A 21335-nucleotide genomic window follows, 5' to 3' on the forward strand; every position below is an offset into this window, starting at 1 on the left:
ATGAGATAGGCAGGAAATACTTTCCCAGTGATGAGAGGCTGGAGAAAGTCTCTTTTCTGCCTATGTAGAAGATATGCCTTACTCCTTTATTACTGTAGGGCCCTGGTGCCTTTCTTCTTTACGTGAAGTAATGGATAACTAGAGGCAGTTGGTCCCAGGGGCTGGATGAAAGGACGTGGAAGCAAAGTGGAATCAGGGTGATACTGATGGAGACTATTTTAGCAGGTTTTAGACAGTTCATCACACACAGAAAAATGAAGCTGATTTGTGAGACAATGAATGAAGAAGAGGGCTGTGGGAGAATGAAAACAAACAAACAAACAAAATAATAAACAAAAAACACAAATAAAAACCTTACTCCAGGAACCAGAACTGTAAAGACTTAGTTTCCAGTAGATTTCTCTGCCTTATGGGATTAATAAGTATGAGCTTCAAACTAATCTTCTATGGAAACTGGAATATTCAGAGATTGTTGAGAAACACCAAGTTTCTCTTTGATGGGATATCTCAGGTGTCTAATAATGTCTGAATGCATACTTTTGTTTCACCATCTCCAGTGTACTAATACGGTCTCTGACTTTTCATTGCCTGCCTATTTTCAAGCAACTTCTTTTGACATACCTCTCTCTCTCTCTTTTGGCTGAAATTGAATGTAAGGTTCAAATATCGTCAAAGGGAAAGAGCTGCAGGAACAGACTCAGGTATGGGCATGTAGCACAGGTATTTAAAAACAAGTTTTCATCCTTCATGGTTATGGGGGAAAGAAGAGAGTAAAATTTCAGTTTCTGTTCCGCACCTTAAACTCTTCAGAGACACGAGGTCAGTACTGAGGAAATGTGGCTGAACTGTATCTCCTGCCACACATGAGATGGCATGTATTTAGCAAAGACGCAAATATTTGGGGTGATGGATATTCATCTGAATTACATTCCTTGGGATGAAAGGAACAGAACTTTATTTTATATTCTGGTGAGCTGCTTGTCTCTCCTTTTACCCTTTTCCAAGACTCCTGAATTGGCAAGAGCCTCCTAGTTTCATCGCTGGAGCATTTTTAACAATTCTTACCAGAAATAGTCAGCAACTTTCTAATAGCAAAGGGAGCTCTCCAGAAGTGCACAATACTGAGGGAATTTGGAACACTTGCTTCCATAGAACTGAATCTGTGAACTGTGAGCAAGCATCTTGAAAGATTTCATACTGGTATGTTGTTCAGTCTGTTGTAGTATCTTTGGCATGCTAAGAAACTATTCAAGCAATGTTGTTGCTCTGCCCAGTTGGAGTCTGTCTGTAGAGATTATCTCAGGATTCTGCAATATATTGGAGCACTTCAGTTTTCAATTTTTTAAAAGCACTGAGCATTTTCACAACAGTGTTTCAACCATCTGCCTTTCAGTTACATAAATGTGTAAGGTAACATGCGGTCTTGTTGAGCTATCTGAGGCACCAGAGAAAAATACCTGTTTATGCATGCTCCTGTCTGACTGGTGGCACAACTGATATCCATACTGATATGAGATTGACAATATGACTCTCATTTTCTGACAGTATCTAGCTGATGTAAAGCTAAAGTGATCCTTCAGGATAGTTGCTCTATAAACAGATGTGAAATCTTGGCTCTGGTGAGATTACAATAAAATGTTCACTTACCTCAGTGGTGGCCAGGATCTCCATCATACAATATGAGAAACTTGTTCTAAAAAGCTTAAAACTAAATAGACAAAAGAAGACATTAAATTTTATTTTATTTTTTTTCTTTTTCCTTGTCAAGTCTGGAGTGTGTAACTACAATGCAAGGAAGTGAGGCAAAGCTTTTTGAAAAACACATAGCTGGCATGCAGAGGTACATGACAGTTATCAGAAATGTCTATGTATAATGAGAAACTAAACAGGATTCTCAAAAGTCCCCCTGTATTTCCTACATACATTTTATAACTCTAGTCCAGTGTGCATTGCTTGATAACATCTTGGTACATGTAGACATTGAACCACTTTCCACAGCCAGGTCTTGACACTACCACTGAGCTTTGCTTTTCCATGCAGTGGAATTGTGCAATGAATATCTTGTTCAGGACAGTTTCCTGATGCAAAATAAGGCCTTGTGACCTTGGCTGTTGCATACTTGAAAAGTTCTGAACAGCATCTCAGTTCTGCAGAGGCACTGCAGAGAGGTAACTGCAACTGCTGCAAAAACAGTATGCAAATGAAAATCATGCCCTGAAAGTACTTTGATAAAACCAAAACCCAACATGACCCAAGCAAACAAAAAACCCCTTCTCAGCTGCCACCTCATGTCCTGTGACTAGTTCTGTGATTCAGTCACCAACGCAAACCAGCCACCTTGAGCACTGAACGTTCCTGCCTTGAATGATATAAAACTGTAAATGGGCTCTTTGCAAACATATCAACCAGAACTGAAGCACTTACTTAAAATTGGAGATGTAGTAGGCTACAACATCAGCAACATATGTCGCATAGCATATGAATAAATCAAGCCCCATCCACAGCTAATGAAAGGCTTTTCGATATGCTTAACACTAAATTACTTTTGATTAAAAAGCTTACTGGAGAGACAAATGTAAACTATTGCTAGGTGTGCTCACGTTAGACAGTTATGTGCTCAATCTAATTTGAAATGGATAAGAGCTAACACATTTCATTTCCTGCATACTCAGTGAGACAATGTTCACATTTTTTTTAAATAGTAATTTCAAGTCAGTCTTTCAAAGTGCTTGAGTCAGCAACATAGCAAGAATGTTTGGAAAGATGATCATGCAAATGGAACTTCAAGTGATTTAATATGCTCACCATCATAGGTAGATAGTTTGATCTATGGCATACTTAGAATGATGGAACAAGCTGTGTGCATCAGTGGCATATTTCAAGCTGTTAGCATTCTTAGCAAATCATGTTTAATATAGGTTTATACTTAGTCTGAAAAACTTACCAGGAAGTGTGATAAATAGCAATATTATGGAAGCAAAAAGTATGCAAGAGGGGATATGTGGATGCAATAGCAGAGAAATCAGAGAAAAGATGGCTGGTCTGTACCATAACTATTTTCAAACTCCTTGTGCAACATTGTGTGAGAACTGTAATTTCTTATGAGTATTTCTCAGACTGGAATTTGGCAACATAAGAGGAATAGCACCTGTGGTGTGAGTCATCACAGGAAGAAAAGTATGTAACTAGGGAAAAGAGAGCAACACTGAGTTTGTAGTCAAAGAGGTGAAGGAAGTGCCTCAGTAAAGGTATTTCTTGGAATTGTGTAACTGTACGAGAAGAAATGGTGCTTCCATATATAAAACACCTTGAGATGAAGGTGATATTTTTATGGCATTAACAAAAGTTTTTTTTTTTTTTTTTTTTTTTAAAGGTAGATTATGCAAAGTTTTTCAAAAATGTAGCAAATTTTGTTTGTGATTGGTTTTACTCTACAACAATGATATTGTATTCATAGTCCTGGCCATCCAGAGAGGTCTAGATGACTGGACACTTCCTAATGTGCCCATGTATAAGAAAGGTGGTAAGAAGGATCCAGGGAACTACAAGCCTGTCAGCCTGACCTTAGTATCAGGGATAGTTATGGAACAGGCCATCTTGAATATAATCATGCAATGTGTGCAGGACCACCAGGAGATCAGGCCCCGTTAGCATGGGATCATGAAAGGCAAGTCCTGCCTGACCAACCACATCTCCTTCCATGACCAGGTGACCCGCCTGGTGGATGAGGGAAAGGCTGTTGACATAGTCTACCTAGACTTCAGCAAGACCTTTGACATGGTCTCCCACAGTATTCTCCTGGAGAAGTTGACAGCCCATGGGCTGGACAGGTACACCGTCTGCTGGGTTGAAAACTGGCTGGACGACTTGGCCCAGAGAATGGTGGTGAATGGAGTGAAATCCAGCTGGTGTCTGGTCAGCAGTGGTGTTCCACAGGGGTTGGTGTTGGGACCCATCCTCTTTAATATCTTTATTGATGATTTGGTTGAGGAACATGTTTGAGTAGCTCCAAATCAAGTTTTTGTTTTGTACAGTTTTTCACAGAAATTTCTGCTTCAGAGTAATATTTACTCTTGTTAATATTTTGTCTTTTAGTCCAATCTGGCTGCAAGACACTTGGTGTCTACCATACTCCCAGGTCCTTTCCTGAAAAGCAGCTTTCCAGATGGGTGACCCCCAGCATGTGCTCATGCCTGGGGTTGTTCCTCCCAGGTACAGGACTCCACACTTCTTGTTGTTGAATTTAATGAGATTTTTGTCAGCCCACCTTTGTCAGCCTGCCTGCTGAAGTCCCTCTGGATGACCATGTAGCCCTTTAATGAGTCATGCACTTCCCTGCATTTTGTGTCACCTGTGAATTTATTGAGGGTGCACAGATCATTAACTAAACTGTTAAACAGGACTGGACCCAGTATTGAGTCCTAGGGTACTCTACTTTTTACTAGGCTCCAACTAGAACTGCACAACTGACAAGTACCCTCTGGGTCCTGTTTTTCAGCCAGTTTTCAATCCACAGATTTTCAGAAATCCTGCAAGTCTTCATCCTAATAGAAATACAAGGCAAAAATTAAAATTTGAAGAGAAAAAAGCAAATATAGGTGTATTGCATGAACATATCATAATAACCTGAATTATCTGAAAGAAAATGCTTTAGAAGTGATGGCTTGACTTTATAACAAAGGCTGACGTTTATCAGATCAACCTCTGATCTATAGGTGGGTGTAAACAGAGGTAGTTGGGAAGAGTTTTGAAGAGAATTTAAGATAACTTCCAGTAACACGTCTTTGTACACTGTAAGAAGTAAACATTGGGCTGCAGCCGAGCAGTTTTGCAGAAAGGTTTATGTACTGTGTCTATATCATGTTGTCCCTCAATAATGCTTCACTTTTCCATTTCTTGCAGACATGGAAGTGGGTCTGCAAGCTCCCTACATGGCACACAGCTCTCACCAGCCATTTCTTCATCTTCTAAAGTATTGCTTGCTCAACTTACTGCTTGGGGTGCAGCAGTCAGTGGGGACAGAAACATATGCACCCATACCCTCATTTGAGATCTTTTCACACAAAGTTACAGCACCAGTGGCACCCTCTCTTGGCATCTTTGCAACAGCTCTGCTTATGAGGCTTAACAGCATAGGAGAGGTGCAGAAAGAGACTCTGAGAGATGGGGAGCATGGAGCCTTGTGTGTGAGCGAGTCAAGTCTGACACAGAAGGAAGAGCTGAGATACAGATAACAGTCTAGTTACTATAGTGACGAAGGGGAGCATATATTGAATCTGACAGTGTCCTTTTCAGCACTTGACATAATATGTATCCTTTCTAAAATAACAATATAATTTACAATAGAGAGGAAAAAAAAAAAGGCAAATGTGCAAACTGTGCATGCCACTTCTCTGGCATACCTACTTTGCAAAATGGTGATAGGAAAAAGCACTGCAAAATATCAAGCCTAATAACACAAAAAAATGCATAAATAGGTAGAAATGGTTTGTTTCATCAGTGAAGTAGTGACTCGCTCACACTAATTCTTTCATGTAAGTCCTTTGGTTATCTAGCAATGTGTGGAATAGTGCCTGATCAGGAAGAATAGTCCTGTTTTTGAAATCATCTCCCTGTTTCTGTTTTCTTTGTAAACACCTACATTAGCCTCCTTTGTGACACAGCTCCCACAGAGTGCATAAAGAACTGCATTATCAATTAATTTGCCTACCTTCATTTCCCAGCTGTACGTTGGTGTCACACTATGCATTAAAATATCTGTCTTCATAATTTTTTCAGTAGGAAATAGAAACAGAATTATGCTTTTTGAAACCTAACTGAGAACTGATAATACAGACATGCAGTGTTTTCACTACTGCAAAGAGAAAACTTACATGCCATACTGATACGGTGAAAATCCCTTGCCTCCTGTTAATCATTAGGAAAAGGCTCCCTAGTAATTTTTCCTAAGAGGCTTTTTAATATCTTTTTTTTTTTTTTTCTTAGGCTTTCAGTATTCTCTAGTATAATGCTGCAATGCACATATTAATATTATTATTTAATTCTTTGCTACTCCTGGATTGTATTTCAAAGACAATTAACTGCTTATTATTCTGTAGTATTTTCTTCAACATTCATAAAATAATTACATCTTTTAACCTCCCCTCATCGTGGTACTGTTTAGTTCTGCATTCTCCTTCTTTTTGAGAAGGCTTATTATGCTTTTACCAAGTCTGAATCTTCACTTCAGACAACAGAGTTGTCATTACCCAAAGAACTATTATACTGTGTGAAGCATTTATGCAGACATTAAACTTTGATCTGCCTAATAGGTTACATCTGTATGAAGGAATTGCTGTGAGGAGGTGGTGTAATGTTAATGCAAAATAACGATATGTGAATGGCTGAGGAGTACCATAGGTCCTAGAATAGGGCTGTGTCTCAAAGAATTGTCCTGTGTGTCAGCAATATGAGGATATGGCTTCTACACTGTGAAAACTCATGCACATTCTCTACTTATTTAAGCTCTGGCTGACTTGATGACAGTGCTGACAGAAGGGCAAGTTTGAGCCATCTGCAGTGGTCATGTTCTGGTGGACAACTTTGCTGTAGGATCTGGGCTGAGATGGCCAACTCATTTCACACAGATTACCCAACAACCTTCAGATGCAGCCGTGTGGGTTGTTACTGACCTGGGCTGGATTCAAACTGGCAGTGAAAGCACAAAAAGCTCCATATGCCAGTATTTCCCCTGAGCCATTAGGTGACATATGGTTTAATTCCGAGCAAAACGATGCTAAGCTGATCCAAAATTATATATGCAAAGGTTAAAGGCATCTCTCTCCATACCTCATGGGAGCTTTTTACAGATACTTATATCACAGGGGAGAAATCCATAAAGTGGAAATTATAAATCCCCTCATTCATTTGGTATGCCTATTCATGTTAAACTGAATGATCAGTGGTATCCTAAAATGACTAAAGAAGGCTTCAGGCCTTAGGTTTTTTTTTTGGTGGTGGCATTTTGTGTGTGTTGGTATTTGTTTTTTATTTGTTTGTTTTGTGCAGACTGAGGGTAAAGGTGGTTACATGCTTATTTGTTCAGTTTTCAACCAGCGACATTACTTGTTTATAAAAAATATTATTCTATTAATTTCATTTCCATGTACAGTTGCCATGTCATCTGCCCAGAGTTCTGGTATAACCTGGCCAACTACTAAATCTGCCTTTACTGTTTTCAGCCTAGAGACACAGAAAAACTCCTATTTCTATACAACTCTTCAAAATACATTTTCAAAAATCTTTTGAGAAAAAATCAGGGAGTGATTGAAATAAGCTGTCTACAGCTGAAGATCACATTGAAACTACCTTTTTTTTTTTTTTTTTTTCCCCAGACTATGGATGAAAATTAAAATATTCAATTTTCCTTTCCTGTTTGAATGAGGTCAGGTACCTAAACAACAGCATAGAGATCAGCTTGATCTAATTTGCATTTTATGTGTTCCAGCAGAAAAAGAATCAGCAGACTGCAGAGCACATGGCTGCCACTGTGGAAGACACAGAGTGGGGGAATGGTCCCAGGTTCATTTTCCATTTCTTCCAGACTTGTCCAAGAGTTTAAATGGAAAGAAAAAAGGACTAGGATTAGCCTAGGACCTGGACTATGAAATATCTGGTCACAAATACAGCTTGCAAAAGTTTTATCTGTACTGGTTGTCACCTAAAATGCTTGTGGTAGAGATACTTATTTAAAGTTGGAAATATTGCACAAAATATGAAGCAAACCTGTTGAATTCACTGAGAATTTTGTCAAGTGTTTTGTTTTTGTTTTTGTTCTCTCCTCACATTTCCTTCTTCTTAGTATGTGACAAAGGTACAGATGCTACAGAGTAGGTAGGAATCATGTCATTATTCTCAGACATAGGTCTACAACTGCTGCACCATAGAAATATTGCTTTTGATTCCCATGTACTTTTGATGTAAATATGTCCCCAGAAGAAGATAATGTGCTTGTTAGGGGAGCAAAATTATATGTGAGAGTATGCCCCAAGAGTAGATAGAGAATGACTGATGTTTCAAAAGAAAGCCATAAGAGAAAAGGTCTTTTTATAAACCACAAAGAAGTCTGGAGAATTCTCTTTGGGATCTGGAAGGAGAGATAAAACTAAGGAATAAAAAAGTGTGCACTGATAGAATGATGTAAGCTAACAGGAAAAAGAAGAAGTGTTTGTGAGGAATGAGAATGTATATCAGACACATGCTGGAAATAAAGGTGTGACAGGCTAGGAACTGATTTAAAAAGTGATCCTGCAGCCATCTAAGATCTAGATAGTTGTCAACAGGATCACTTTCCAAATCAGGTCATAAGTAATACAAATGGAAAAGGTGTCTCTAGCCCTTACCATAGCTAAGGAAAACCATCAAGTGTTTTACTAATTCATACGTACATTCCATATGTCATTTATGCAAACATGTTATAAAACACTGCTGAGCCAAATAATTTGAGTCAGGAATTTCAGACCACTGAGGATAAGTGAAAAGTTTCTGAGGATAAGCAGAATAATTTTGAGGACTGAATGTATGAAATTCATACGCGTAGTATCCCACACAGTATATTTTGCCTCACATTGTTTTTTATTTCTTGTGTTAGTCGTATATGTCTTTTTCTATGCTGTGACATCAGGTATAATTAACTGCAGTTTATTTATTTATTTATTTAGGTTTGGTTTGGTTTGGTTTGTTGTTTTTTTATAGAACTATCTGCAAAAGCGCCAGCTCAATGTTTTTGTGTAGGTCTCTCAACAGAACCATGAAAAGAGCTGTCAAAAAGCTGTCATGAGCTGGGCAGGGGTCAGTGCTAATTAACAGAAGGATTTGGAAGAGGAACAGTCTGATTCTGATCAAGCCTGGCAGGCTGGGCAGAAAAGAGCTAGGCAACACAGTTGTTCATTTTAGTGTCAGAGTTAAAAGAGCTGTGGAGGAGGAGGCTGCAATAGTAAAGATGAGATGAAGCAGATGTATGAGGATTTCACTAGTGATACTCTTCAGGCAGTGATGCTCCCAGCCTGCAGGTTGCTGGGCAGTGAGAAATGGCAGGCAGATCAAGTTCAAGGTTCAAAACTGGGTTGGATTGTCGCTTGCTCCAAGTTTTTGCAGTTTAGTGGAATTTTAAGGGTAAGTTAGCACATTTTCACTTAATGAAGGCTAGAGGGCCTGAGGGTATAGTTAAAGAGGGAGTGAGAAAAAAAAGCAGGAATTTATTTGTTCATGAGAAACAGATAGGGGAAAGAAGTCAACGTGTCACATTGCCCAAGTATCTTCTAAACAGTAATGGTAGCTGAAGGTCTTTGATACAAAAAAATTGCTGTATTCTTCCAAGACTGTGAATTCAAACCTAATTTTTAAGATTTCCATGAGAGGACAGGGCTGTTTTATCCCAAGGCAAATATTTTCTGCAGGTAAAATTACTCATTTACATTCAGAATCTAGAATATAACTAAACTGAGTGAACCTAAATATTGCATATCTCTCTGCAGAGTCCAAACCAGGATCTGATATAAAAATTACTTCAGTTGGGAATACAAAGCTTAATAATATGACTCAGATTTTAAACAGGTGGTTCTTCCTGTGGGTCTGCTCTGATTTTTGCTGTTTAATACTCCAGGGCTATAAATCTTTATTTACCACTTTCTAGTTCTCTACTCCTCTGAGAGGCTCTTTTTATAAGTTATACATGTATCTAAATTTTAACATGATTATGAACAGAACTTGAAGTTCATGCATTTTAAAGCTTCTTAAGTTGATATAGCTAAAACAACACTTGGGTAATAAATGAATATTTTATGCAGATTAACCAAGGTCTTTTTTATTGGTATATCTGTTTCCAATAGGTGGCAGTCTAACAATTTCTGTAAACGTTGTGCTGTTTGAGTCTGAAAGGCAGAAGAATCTGGGCAAATAATGAAAAATTGACTTGTAAGTCCTTTATTTTAGACATCACACTGAAATGTTATGTGTTTATGAATTATATGTTCAAGGCTGTAAACTGAGGAAATAACAGGGGAGGAGGAGAAAGAAATTTGTGGAAGTGTTGGTTTATAAAATGTTGTGAAATGCACTACAGTAATTTGATTTAGTATTCTCCAGTCATCTCCGGAGACTACTACAGCTCTTGCCAAGGAATTCTGGAGTGCCTGACGTAACTTTCCTGCCTGGGATTCTCTGTCATTTTTTTTCAATGATGGAGGGATTCTTGTGGCTCGCAAAAGAGCTGGTGCCAGTAAGAGAAAAAAGGGAAAGAGTAAAGGAGAAAGAGAAAACAAATTATGCAAGGACAAAATAAAGAACTATAAGGCTGTTCCTACCTAAAGCCATAGTAAGTGATCTTAAGTAGCTCAGTGTGCTTGCTCCTAAAGGTGAACTGACTTCAACTCCATTATTTGGCTGATGAATGAAGCTGGGGTGAAATCTGGCAGCACTGAACTCAACGGCAAAACTCCACTAAGTTGAAAGGCATTTATCCTCCATGGCATTTATCCTCCATCCATCTGTAGCCATCACCTACACTATGAAGAAATAGCAAAATGATAAACAATACTACAACTTTCTCTGAATCATATTTAAATCTAGTTTAACCAGAAGGAAAAAAAAAAGGTGCATGTGAATCACTACATGAAGCCATTTTGGTGATTCAATGAGGGCACTCTGCACGCTAAACAAAAGAAGGGCTTACAATTTAAAAGACTTCTCTTTTAAAAGACAATTTAAAAGACTTACAATTTAAAAGGCTTCTCTTTCTTGAAGGGTTTGATGCGCCAGCTCGTGGCATTGTGACTGAGACCTTGTGATGCTGCTGGTATCATATGTGTTTCCCAACGATCTTTGTTTATTTTTGCAGGGTTATTTTTTCAATCTTGCATGATGAAACATTGGTGATGTGAAAAATAGTTCTTTAACAATTGCTTAGTAATATGGTGCTATTTTAGACTCTCAGACCATCATTCTGGGTAACAATTCATTCTTCCTTCTTTCCAAAAGAAGCAAATACGAAGGTAAAATATGTTTCTGAGTTAACATACAGAATATTATCAAACTGTTCAGTCCAGTTCCTAAGGGATGATTTGGTATGGTTAATGGAGGTGGCACTCAAAATTCCTGAAAGGCTATATATATATATGTGTGTGTTTTTTTGTTTGTTTTTCTAAATTTGCTGAAATCCGTCAAATCCAAAGCAGAAGTAATACTAGTTAATGAGTTTTGCAATTGTGTAGAATTTATGTATTTATTTATTTATTTCCCCAATAAAAGTTATTGGATTTGCCTTTGCTACTTGGAACACAGAGAGCTTTGCTCTATCTTAAATGTATTATTTTTATTTTTGATGGGATGAGTGAGCATCAATATGTGAAAGCAATATGTCAACATGCATTCCCTCTTTGCGAAAAACTGTCTATAGGCACATAATAATGAACTTTTTTGAACATCAGCCTCATTGTAGAAAGTCTACCCTCTTGACAGCTGCTCAGATTGCTTCTTTGCCATGCTCTTCAAATCAGGTTTCGTCATAACACCTCACTGTCTTTTTGTGTTGTCTATATTTGTTGTTTATGAATCTGTCACACCAAGTTAAACAACACTACAGCTGGACTATGCAATATACTTTATTTTTAGGTTTCTGGAAAAGCTTTGCGTTGTGTGTGAGAGCTATGGAGGAAAGGCATCATTATGGAGGAATCCTAATTGTAAATTGAACCACATAATTTTCTCCATCCCCAAATTAGCAGTATAAGGTAAGAGAGATTGGATTTCAAAAGCTGTGGCACTCATCCCCCTGTTCCAGTTTACTTGTCCTTGATTCATCTGGAGAGAAAACAAGCATGTTAAAAGGCAGCATAAAGCAGACAGCTTCCATGTACAAATAAGCATTACTCAGCCTTATGAATGTTTGAAAAGCCCAGCTGTTTATCATGTTACCCCCTTGCTCATTGCCTGGTTTCAGATATCAAAGCAATGTGATCATACTCATCAGGCAGAGGGGTGAATTTCTCATTGTGCCTTCCTGGTGAAGTGTTCAAAAATTTAGCTCCTTGTTTTCCTAATTTGTTCATATCTGTTGCTTTCTTAACATGAGTAAGATTAGATTACTAATTACTAACACATGCAAGATTACGTACTCATGATGAGTAATTACTTACTTATTAACATTACTAATTACTAACATGAGTAAGATTAGATTAAGATTAGAATCCTTTGCTATTCAGTTGTTTTAATAAATCTTAAAAATTTACTGGACTGTACAGACTAACTCTGTCTTTTCCTTGGTGCTGACCAAATGCTTTGTGTTTGATGGTTCTCTGTGATATCTGCTGATGGGGTTCTAAGACTCTGACAGATGAACTGTGGCTGATTTAGCTGCAAGAGTTTGGGATGTTACCACCCCAACCCACTCTTTTCTCCTTATCATCAGCAGGTTACTTCTTTTCCTAGCCAAGATGGCAGATAGGAAATTGTGACTGCATTTTGGCCGTCCCAGGGCAAGAACTCAAGTTTCAGTGCAAGACCTTCACTATTGGCTTCAGCTACTTCACGGAATTGTACTTGTGGGCTCAGATGGGCTGAGGACCTGGGAGACAGACAATTGGGACCAGCAGTTGGGTGTGGTAATAGTAAATCTACCCAAACATCCCTGTAGGAGCCCTAGGAAACACCAGAAATTGGACCTTTTGTCTTGTGCTGCACCAGTAGATCAGTATACAAGACACAAAGTAACAGAAGCTGCAGATGAAAAAAAATAATTCACTGTTAGTTTCCTTCCTTCCTTCCTTCCTTCCTTCCTTCCTTCCTTCCTTCCTTCCTTCCTTCCTTCCTTCCTTCCTTCCTTCCTTCCTTCCTTCCTTCCTTCCTTCCTTCCTTCCTTCCTTCCTTCCTCTCTCTCTCTCTCTCTTTCTCTCTCTCTCTCCCTCATTACTTGTTTTTCTCAGTATTCTATTTTCATCAACTTTATATATATTTTATGAGTCTGTGTTTACATAAATTTAAATTTTAACAGAAACTGTATCTCCTGTTTGCCTGTTTTGAGGATCTATGATATATTATTATTATTATTAGCTACATTTTTTCCCCTACAGATTGTCTTAAATTCAAAATTCTCACAAATTCAATCTCACGAAATATTACGGATTCTTTAGGACTCTCTCAAAAAAGCAATACTTTACGTGCTCTTGGAAGTCTGCATTATTATATAAAAAAACTTTCTTCAGGCTGAAGGTAAAATAATGTCAGTACATTACCTGGGAGATGGGAGAAGAGATACATTTAGAATTGCTAATTAAAGCATGAATTGTTACCTAAGAATATTAGTCTGTCTCTAGCTAACAAGGCAAGAGCCTCCTGAGTTTTGGGAAATGAAATGTATTGTGTTAAAATTTTTTCCCCTTTGAGAATTAATAAGCTGCATGTTTTATAGATGCTTCCTCTCTTTGGAGACAAAGAAATGTTAACTGTTTTCAGTACCCTCCCTCACATTTTCTCTTTTAGCTCTATCTGAATAACTTTCTGCTTTTACTTATTCCCTTGATGTAAATTTTATTGAAATCTCAATTCCTTGTAAATTGGATCTAAAACTATCTTTGGAATTTTATCTAGAGGAGACACAAAGCTGCTGAAAATGACTCTTTCTCTCTCTTTGCGTACTCTCACTAACTCCATAGACAGTGAATTATTATTTTACTAATTTCTATGACACCTTTGCTTTGCTAGCTGACTAAGATGTTTGTCTTATAGTGTGACTTGAAGGTCATTAGCATGGGACTCTGAGAAACTACCAATGAAGAAGAGATTCAAACACTCAACCATTCCTGCTGTTTGATGAAGAAGGCATACCTGATTGATTGAGATTCATTATGAACTTGTTGGATTTTCTCTGCTCGTAGAATCTGGCACAACTTGAATCCCACAAGAGCAAGGACTTCCCAGTCAACATTCAAAGACTTGTCAGAACTACATCAGGAAAAGGTTAGCTAAAAGATGACTGATTATCCACAGGTCACATGAATCAGATAAAGTCCTTACCTTGGAAAAAGCATGGGGCTGTAAATTCACAATTACTCCTATTTAAACAAGAAGAAGGAAGCTATATTCTATAATGATTCAATCTGCCAGGGCAGCTTCCAGAATATCCAGACATACTGTATAGAATACTAAAGGCTAAAGAGAGCAAAGGTGTGGGTGAACCTTCTAGATATAGCCTTAGATGCTGAAAACTGCTGAGTCCAAATGATTTTGGGCACATACATTTATTACATATGCAATGTGATAGAGTGGTGTGGGTGCAGCATATTTAATGTCTGTGGTGATGTGTGTCATTGGGCAATCTGAATATGAAGACACATTGTGTAACTCCTCCCCACTGCAGCTCCACTCCCAATTTCACTTACATTACATTTCGTTGTGCCCATCCCAGTGCTTGTCAGACCCCTTTGTGAGGCTGGTGTAGGGTGGGAGAGGTAGGGCTGGACACCAGCAGAACAAGAAGAAGAACTGGCCCTTCTAGCAGCAGTGAATTCTCACATTGGCTGAATTGTTCTGTATATATTTGCCCTGAAAGTGAGCTCAGGAGGATGGAACCAGTGCAAGCCTCTCTCTGTCCTACAAAGCACTTTGCTTCTGGGCCAGGGTAAAAATAACCTTTTGCCATGGTTTGTTTGCAGTGCAATATTTCATCTATTTTAACTTACAATCAACACTGACAGCTCTTAAGATTGTATCTCAGATAGCAGGATGTTTGGACCTCTTTTAATAAAAGACTCTATAGCTCAAGAGACTGAAGACAGATTTAAAGTAATGTTTTAAGGCTGTTTGGGGACTTAAGATGCAAGATGTGATTGAAACCTGCAGAGCTGTAGGAAAAGGCCCAACAGCTTGAAACTGCAGAACAGTAGGAACTCATTTTTAATGATCTCTTGATGTTTTTGAAAGTATTGTGAATTTCAGGAAGGTTATTCCATGAGATTTGAATGCCAAGGACTGACTGTACTGTATAATGGCTGTGGATGTTTTTCTATGCTGTTCAGGTTAAAAATTAGTGTGAGTTTAATGAGAACTCTGCAGAAAATTGTGAGAAATCCTAATGTGGGAAAAAAGCCACCTGAGAAAGCAGACTTCAAAGAATGTGTTCAAATTTTTTGTTAGAACGGTCTTTTGTTTGCCTAGCAGAATATAAAAAAGTGGTTTAAAAGCTTTTTTTGTTGCTGTTGTTTGTTTATTTGATTGATTGATTTTCTATCTGGCTCAGTTATTCTGCTTTCCTCTGTATCCTGGCACTGTTGCCATTCTTGGAAAGGATGTTGCCATCCTTTCATTTCTCACTTTCCCTTCCTCTCTTGCTTATATATTCCTCTTCTTGTCACAGAGATGCATGGGAAAATCAAAGAGAAACTTTGCCTAGCGAGCTCTGTTTGGGGTTTGTGCTGTGACTACCTTGCTGCTACAGCTGGTTGCACTGGGAACTACATGAGAACAGCCAGCAGTTTTCAAACAGTTTCTATCACATGTCATTTCAGGGTCAGTGTATATCTAGATATAGATAAATATAAAAAATCAAGGTATGTCTAGATTCTTATCCTCAGAGAATGCTTCCACATTGTCTCTCATAATCCCAGCAGGCTGTTGCTAATGTCTGAAAGGCAGCTTTAAGTAGCTGAGGAAGGCTGTGAAAAGTGGGGTTGCACAAGAGCTTCTTGTCGCCTTGGCTCTTATCCCTGTTGGTGTGATGGCAGTTGAGAAGAAAGTTGCCCTGGGTGGCCATCCTGCCTGCATGACTTTCTTGCACAGATCTGCATGTCTCTTTGTATGTTGGAGAAGATAGAAGAAACCGTCTTAATAACACAGGCAGAGGTTTGTGAAACACAGTCTGGAGAAAAAAGCTAAACTTGGTCCCCAGTTGGGAGATCAGGTTGGGATACCATCATGGGGACTTAGATGTTCCTTCTTGGACACTGCTCCTCTGGTAGAAACCAAACCAAACCAAACCAAACCAAACCAAACCAAACCAAACCAAACCAAACCAAACCAAACCAAACCAAACCAAACCAAACCCAAACAACCAACAACATAAAAGCAACAACAACAACAACAAGAACAACAACAAGTACAACAACAAAACGATGACACACACACATGCCAAACAAAAGCAACAGGAGCAACAACAAAAATCTTTTGTTCTGGGAGCAGCTTGATTTTGTGCTGACAGCTTCCAAGAACCTGTGTGCCTGAGGCTGCTAATGAGATGTGCTGGGTCAGTGTTTTACATCCCAAGCATGGTTTTCCATTCTGATGTATTCCTCTTATGGCTGGCAAACAGCCAGGTGAAATTGTGCAGAACACAAAATATTAAGCAACCAGGAGACAGAGCAGTGTGTCTATGCTGCATCCAGATTGGAGATGGGGAATTAAGAACAGATATCCCTAAACTTGAGGGAGGAATTGCTGAAGCATGTAGGCTATAGAGTCTGGATGTACTATTTGGAAAGAAAACAACATATATTTTTAACTGAAGTTCCAGTTCTCTGTGTGTAAGGCTTTCATTCCTTCTCTTATAACTAATTAAATATATCAAGCTTTGTAATGTTGCTAAGGATATTGCTAGAAAAAATATATTTCACATGGGTAAAATCCACATATATGTGTTTATCTCAGTATACCTTTTAATTGACATATTAACCTGGAGCAATTTGAAGCATAACTGATTGTTTTTATTTCTATTTGTTTTCAATAGTTAAGAATTAATTTTCTGAGACAAGGTTTTCTACTAGTTTGTTGTTATGAAGCTTGTATGTGCGAGTCAGGAATTGCTATGATGCTTAGGGATACAGTTTTCAGATCAGGAATACATAGTAATTACATGCCAGATCAGAGCAAAGCTCAAAAAGCCTGTCATAATGATGAGAATTCACGCTAGCAGGCCATATTTTCCCCAATTCATATTTTACTATTTTCTTTTGACGACTTAAATAAAGCTTCTCTGTTCAAAAATTCTGCTGCCTAGCTGTGAATTCTTGTTTCCTACGTGTCGACAGGAATAGCAGACTTCACTAATGTGCGTCGAAGACTGGCAGCCAGGAGAATTTGCACTTGAATGGGAGCCCTTACAAGTGCGTGCCAGAAATTCCAGGTAAGAGAATACCTGAAATAGAAAGTGGCACTAATGGAACGAGGCAGTGTACATGTTCAAATTTGCTGGCTTTTGTTGAAAACAATAGTTCAAATCTAGCAGGATTTGGGTTATTCAGTTTTATACTTTTCAAAATTTGCTTCCTGGGGAAGATGTCAGTCTCATCACCATAGCTTTCTGACACCCCCCACAACCACCACCCACCCTTCCATTCCCCCCCCCCCCTCCCGCCATGATTCTAGGGCGTGCAACAGCAGGACCCAAGTTAAACTATAAATACAACAGCTAATGTAGGTGAAGGTATATTTATTTTCTGCATCTTTAATCTTTGTGGCAATATGTTAACTGACTGCTCTCAAAATCCCTGGAATAAACCTGTAAGATACGCCCTTGCCGACACTGAAATCTTGAGATGTGCCTTGGAATAAAAAAATTTTTGGTTTTGAGATACAGAGAACATTCTTTAGTGCATCCACCAACTAGAGCAATAAAACATCCCATGAGACAGTTCTATTTTGTCAGAACACAGTGAAGTGTCACATATTAATTACTTTCATATGTTGCTCCTAATTATATATAATAGCCAAAGGTAACCAAACCGAATAAGCAAAGCACATACAGAGACTCCTTTGACCAGGAACATGTTACAGAATTGCCATATGGCTCCAGAGGGGTTTATTAGGGGTTGGAAGTACTGAAATTTGCCTGTGGTTTAGGCATAAAACTTTTCAAACATGGCTGCACTCTGTTAGTTTGTTGACAGACTCATTCCACATAATTGTCAGCCCTCGTACATATTATAGAGGGGTCATTAGTTCTGGGAAAATGCAGTATTTGTCATCACTGCAGCAGAAGTGTGTACATATCATAAATGGAGCCTGAAGGGATTTAGTTCCAGGTTATTAAGTGTTCATTTGAGATGGTGGATAATAACTGCTGTTTCTGATATTTTAGATTAGGCTGCCCTTACTGCTTGCAGGGCTTATTTTCAGTGGCTGTTAGTCTTGTTATTATGGATACACATTTAATGATTAAGGCAGTATCAACAAAATCTGTAAACTTGTGTACTGTCCAAAAGCTGCAAAGTATCAATTCATTAGTTAGCACTTTATCATTAACTAAGCCCTAACAAGAACTGCATTGCAAAAATACCCAGTAACTAATGAGAAAGCATTGTTATTTGGAGCTTTTTATGTGTAAAAATGGACAACTGGATTGGTTTGTTTTCACTTATTAGAATACATATAAAGCCATCAATACAAATCTTACAGAATGCATTTATGTAAGAGAAGTTGCAGTGGAATAAACATCACCATGAAAACACTAAAGTTAAGACATCAGGGTAAATATATTTGTTGGTTTTTATTTTATTTTATTTTATTTTATTTTATTTTATTTTATTTTATTTTATTTTATTTTATTTTATTTTATTTTATTTATTTTATTTTACTTTATTTTATTTATTTATTTTTTTGTAATATATCTGTTGGTCACTCCAGTAATTTTGTGTTTTCCTTGCCTAATTATACTCAAAGCCTTTATTGCATTTTCACACTCTTAACAATAGTAATGCAATTGTTAACCAGAATAACGCATTAGAGGGAGAAAAATAACATTAATGTTATCAAGAACTCTTAGAAAAAAAAAGAAAAAAAAAAACCTTTCTCCTGCTTATTTCCAAATAAGCAACTGCAGACAGAGTTTTTATATGTTGCAGATATGTTTCCTTTGTGTTAGATATTAAATCTAATAGAATTAAAACATTTTGTTTTGATTCATTTTGTTTTGACTGATCCCCATAGTTGAACTGTGAACATATATTGGTAACTGAAATTCTGGTTGCATGGCACAAATATTCATGTTGGATATGAAATACAAATGTAGTGGAAATGAAACAAAAATCTTTACAGAATTGCTCAATTTGTGTAGCTAGCTAAACTGAATATTATCTTTCAGATTTCCTATTTTATCTTTTTGCCTCATTGTTATTATTGTCAGATGGTTATTTTATTACTACAGTTGTTTGAAATTATAATTCTCCCTGCTGCTGCTGCTGTTTACTGTGGAAAAAATAGTGACCCTGACTGTGAACCTCTGGGGTCACACCACTGTGAGTAGGCTCATTGAAGCTTATCAGCACTGAGTAACCGGTAAAGACTGGGCCAGTAGCCTCTCGCATTTCAGTAGTCACTAGCAGGAAATTGTTAATTCATTTAAGCAATGACATTTGAGACAAGTACCTTTAATTATAGAGGCAGTACATAGCAACCTATTGTTACGTTTGGCTTCACTGGTAATATAGCCCTTCTCAGGCTGTTTGTCAGACTGTCATTTTTGGGGCTGCAATTTTCCCTTATTTCTGTCCACCTTAACATTAACTATGTTTGAAACTGTGGTCACTAAATAATAATGAAAAAATTTGTCTGGGAACTGACAGAAAAACATACACAGCTAAAATAGATGGGCAATAGGAAAAATAAGTAGATTTGTGCATTGTCAGTCCTCACTACTGAATGCTGGTGTGCAGTTTTGTCTCAAACGTGGAACACCATGGATAACTCCTGTCTTTCTCTGTAAGAAATAAATAGCATAGTAATGCTTAATTCATGAAGAGAATTGTCCTCCGGAAGTAAAGTATATTATAGAACCACTCTTTGTTTCATCCTCATTTATCTACAGATGCCCTTTTCAATCCAGAAGTATTTTAATGCACAAGTTTTATGTGATTTACTATTCCTTATTCACACTATGTCAGTGAAGCCCCAGTCAAGTACTATTTAATAAGCACGGTAGAGAACAGCATCCCTCAGGACACAGCTAGTTTGTAATTAGGAAGAACATTTGGGCTAGGAAATTGGTAATTATCCTCATATTCCTATTCCATGTTTAACTGTAGAACTGAGCCACACATAGCAGTTTTATGGTTCAGATGCTGGATCTATGATAAGTTTTATAGCAGTGTGCGTTAATTCTCTGTTCTAACACCCAGCATCAGTGGTTCAGCTAAACTCTGTATAGTTGGGCATGCTAGCACGTCTGAATGGTTGTATAATTTAATGATCACTCCTGAGAAAAGTCATTGCATCTGTTAAGGTCCACCTTTGGATCTGCACACAACATGTAAGTGTACTTTGATTCCATCTCTGTTGTTTTTGCTGGGTAGTCTTATCTATAAGAGCAAGCAGCTCAGTAGATCAAAGTGACTGCTGCCGAGGTTCTTGTATTAAATTAAGCATGGTTCAGGGTTTTACATCACACTCTATCTAATCTAATTCACCAGACCATATATACAGCCACTGCATGGGTGCCTCAAAACTGAAGAAATAGTGCTTGTCTGAGGTCCAGAGGTTAGGGTCCTTTGGTGTGCACTTGGAGCATGACTTCTGGTCTGGCTTAGCTTCCTCTGAAAGAAACCTGGTCCACATGCCTTAAATGTGCTCTGTGACCCAAACGAGCATGTGATAAGTACAGAAAATCAGGGGGTCTGCTTAAGAAGGGCTCTGAATTAAAGTGCTAACTTAGGTGTAGCAGCTGACAGGGGTTGAAGTGTTGTTTCTTTAGCACATCCCATCTGTATCTGATTATGTGAGTGTTTCTCTGTAGTGTCCAAACAAAGACAGGCTGTAGCTGAATGTGGTTTAAAATCACCTTTTTGACTGACTGGGTTTGAGCAAGTCACAGCTCGGAGGCAATTTAAGAAAGCAATGCTTGCTGTCTCTCACGCATTAGTCACTGGTTCCTGGATCAGACACAGTGCTTAATAGCAACCATGTGAATGAGTGTAGTGTGTCTACATTATCTGCCATGCACATAAATCTGGGCATTCTACCCAGTGTTCTGCAGCTGACATCAGTACTCCAGTTTCGGGGCATTGCTTCATAGACATGATCCACAGCTATTGCATCATCAGTCATACTGTTTAAGTCCCATGATCAAAAACATTAGCCTCTGACCTATACAATTTTAGTTATTTTTTACTGGCTTAGGCAACTGCTGGGCTGGATTATAAGCAGATGCAAGAGGGACCAATATTTTGCTAGAGGAGGCTGAGGGTGACATGGATTATGCAGACTAACTGATACTCGGTTTGAAATCTGTTTCCAATGGGCAAATTAATAAACTCTAAGGAAAAAATATTTGGATAATTGTTTTTTATTCTCAAATAGCTAGTCCAGTTTTCTTAATG

General features: G+C 38.1%; 2 long non-coding RNA genes across 2 annotated transcripts; one reads left to right on the forward strand and one right to left on the reverse strand.

Annotated features, from left to right (window-relative positions):
• Positions 1 to 1664: 1664 nt before the first annotated feature.
• Positions 1665 to 11212, reverse strand: LOC119714358 (uncharacterized). Its single transcript, XR_005261474.2, has 3 exons — positions 10756 to 11212; positions 10344 to 10544; positions 1665 to 4544 (listed from the first exon to the last, which is right to left on the reverse strand). It is a non-coding gene; the product is annotated as an uncharacterized lncRNA (long non-coding RNA).
• Positions 11213 to 11536: 324 nt separating this feature from the next.
• On the forward strand, positions 11537 to 16516 carry LOC113840416 (uncharacterized). Its single transcript, XR_011805999.1, has 3 exons — positions 11537 to 11768; positions 12446 to 13245; positions 13762 to 16516. It is a non-coding gene; the product is annotated as an uncharacterized lncRNA (long non-coding RNA).
• The last annotated feature ends 4819 nt before the right edge of the window (positions 16517 to 21335 follow it).

This window comes from Anas platyrhynchos, chromosome Z, assembly GCF_047663525.1.
Source record: "Anas platyrhynchos isolate ZD024472 breed Pekin duck chromosome Z, IASCAAS_PekinDuck_T2T, whole genome shotgun sequence".
Classification (NCBI taxonomy): Eukaryota; Metazoa; Chordata; class Aves; order Anseriformes; family Anatidae; genus Anas; species Anas platyrhynchos.